This window comes from Oncorhynchus tshawytscha, linkage group LG13 (assembly GCF_018296145.1).
Source record: "Oncorhynchus tshawytscha isolate Ot180627B linkage group LG13, Otsh_v2.0, whole genome shotgun sequence".
Classification (NCBI taxonomy): Eukaryota; Metazoa; Chordata; class Actinopteri; order Salmoniformes; family Salmonidae; genus Oncorhynchus; species Oncorhynchus tshawytscha.
In genome coordinates this window covers 1023619-1026354 of record NC_056441.1, presented here as the reverse complement: position 1 = coordinate 1026354, position 2736 = coordinate 1023619, and positions in this window count along the sequence as shown.

Genomic DNA, 2736 nt, shown 5'->3' with positions numbered 1-2736 from the left:
TAGAACAGAATAGAATACCCAGTAGAATAGAATACCCAGTAGAATAGAATACAGAATAGAATACCACAGAATAGAATACCAGTAGAATAGAATACCCAGTAGAATAGAATACCCAGTAGAATAGAACAGAATAGAATACCCAGTAGAATAGAACAGAATAGAATACCCAGTAGAATAGAACAGAATAGAATACAGTAGAATAGAATACCTTGTAGAATAGAATACCTTGTAGAATAGAATACCCAGTAGAATAGAACAGAATAGAATACCCAGAATAGAATACCCAGTAGAATAGAACAGAATAGAATAGAACAGAATAGAATACCCAGTAGAATAGAATACCTTGTAGAATAGAATACCCAGTAGAATAGAACAGAATAGAATACCCAGTAGAATAGAACAGAATAGAATACCCTACAGAATAGAATACCCAGTAGAATAGAACAAAATAGAATACCTTGTAGAATAGAATACCTTATAGAACAGAACAAAATAGAATACCCTATAGAATAGAATACCATGTAGAATAGAACAGAATAGAATACCATGTAGAATAGAATACCCAGAATAGAACATAATAGAATACCTTGTAGAATAGAACAGAATAGAATACCCAGAATAGAATACCCAGTAGAATAACAGAATAGAATACCAGTAGAATAGAACAGAATAGAATACCATGTAGAATAGAATACCCAGTAGAATAGAATACCCAGTAGAATAGAACAGAATAGAATACCCATAGAATAGAACAGAATAGAATACAGTAGAATAGAATACCCAGTAGAATAGAATACCCTTGAAGATAGAACAGAATAGAATACCCAGTAGAATAGAACAGAATAGAATACCCAGTAGAATAGAATACCCGGTAGAATAGAACAGAATACCCGGTAGAATAGAACAGAATAGAATACCCAGTAGAATAGAATACCCAGTAGAATAGAACAGAATAGAATACCATGTAGAATAGAATACCCAGTAGAATAGAATACCCAGTAGAATAGAACAGAATAGAATACCCGATAGAATAGAATAGAATAGAATACCCAGTAGAATAGAATACCCAGTAGAATAGAATACCCAGTAGAATAGAACAGAATAGAATACCATGTAGAATAGAACAGAATAGAATACCCAGTAGAATAGAATACCCAGTAGAATAGAACAGAATCGAATACCCAGTAGAATAGAACAGAATAGAATATCTGGTAGAATAGAACTGAATAGAATACCTTGTAGAATAGAATACAGAATAGAATACAGAATAGAATACCCTGTAGAATAGAACAGAATAGAATACCTTGTAGAATAGAATACCTTGTAGAATAGAACAGAATAGAATACCCAGTAGAATAGAACAGAATAGAATACCTGGTAGAATAGAACAGAATAGAATAATTGTAGAATAGAATACCCAGTAGAATAGAATACCCAGTAGAATAGAACAGAATAGAATACCCTGTAGAACAGAATACAGTAGAATAGAATACCCAGTAGAATAGAACAGAATAGAATACCCAGTAGAATAGAACCCAGTAGAATAGAATACCCAGTAGAATAGAATAGAATACCCATAGAATAGAACAGAATAGAATACCCAGTAGAATAGAACAGAATAGAATAGAACATGGATAGAATACCCAGTAGAATAGAATACCCTGTAGAATAGAACAGAATAGAATAGAACAGAATAGAATACCCAGTAGCATAGAATACCCAGTAGAATAATCAAATACCTTGTAGAGATAAAGGCCCAGTAGAATAGAACAGAATAGAATACCCAGTAGAATAGAACAGAATAGAATACCCAGTAGAATAGAACAGAATAGAATACCCAGTAGAATAGAACAGAATAGAATACCCAGTAGAATAGAACAGAATAGAATACCCAGTAGAATAGAACAGAATAGAATACCCAGTAGAATAGAACAGAATAGAATACCCAGTAGAATAGAACAGAATAGAATACCCAGTAGAATAGAACAGAATAGAATACCCAGTAGAATAGAACAGAATAGAATATAACAGAATAGAATACCCAGTAGAATAGAATACCCGGTAGAATAGAACAGAATAGAATACCCAGTAGAATAGAATACCCAGTAGAATAGAACAGAATAGAATACCCAGTAGAATAGAACAGAATAGAATACCCAGTAGAATAGAATACCCAGTAGAATAGAACAGAATAGAATACCCAGTAGAATAGAACAGAATAGAATACCCAGTAGAATAGAACAGAATAGAATACCCAGTAGAATAGAATACCCAGTAGAATAGAACAGAATAGAATACCCAGTAGAATAGAACAGAATAGAATAGAATACCCAGTAGAATAGAACAGAATAGAATACCCAATAGAATAGAATACCCAGTAGAATAGAACAGAATAGAATACCCAGTAGAATAGAATACCCAGTAGAATAGAATACCCAGTAGAATAGAACAGAATAGAATACCCAGTAGAATAGAACAGAATAGAATACCCAGTAGAATAGAACAGAATAGAATACCCAGTAGAATAGAACAGAATAGAATACCCAGTAGAATAGAACAGAATAGAATACCCAGTAGAATAGAATACCCAGTAGAATAGAACAGAATAGAATACCCAGTAGAATAGAACAGAATAGAATACCCAGTAGAATAGAACAGAATAGAATACCCAGTAGAATAGAACAGAATAGAATACCCAGTAGAATAGAACAGAATAGAATACCCAGTAGAATAGAA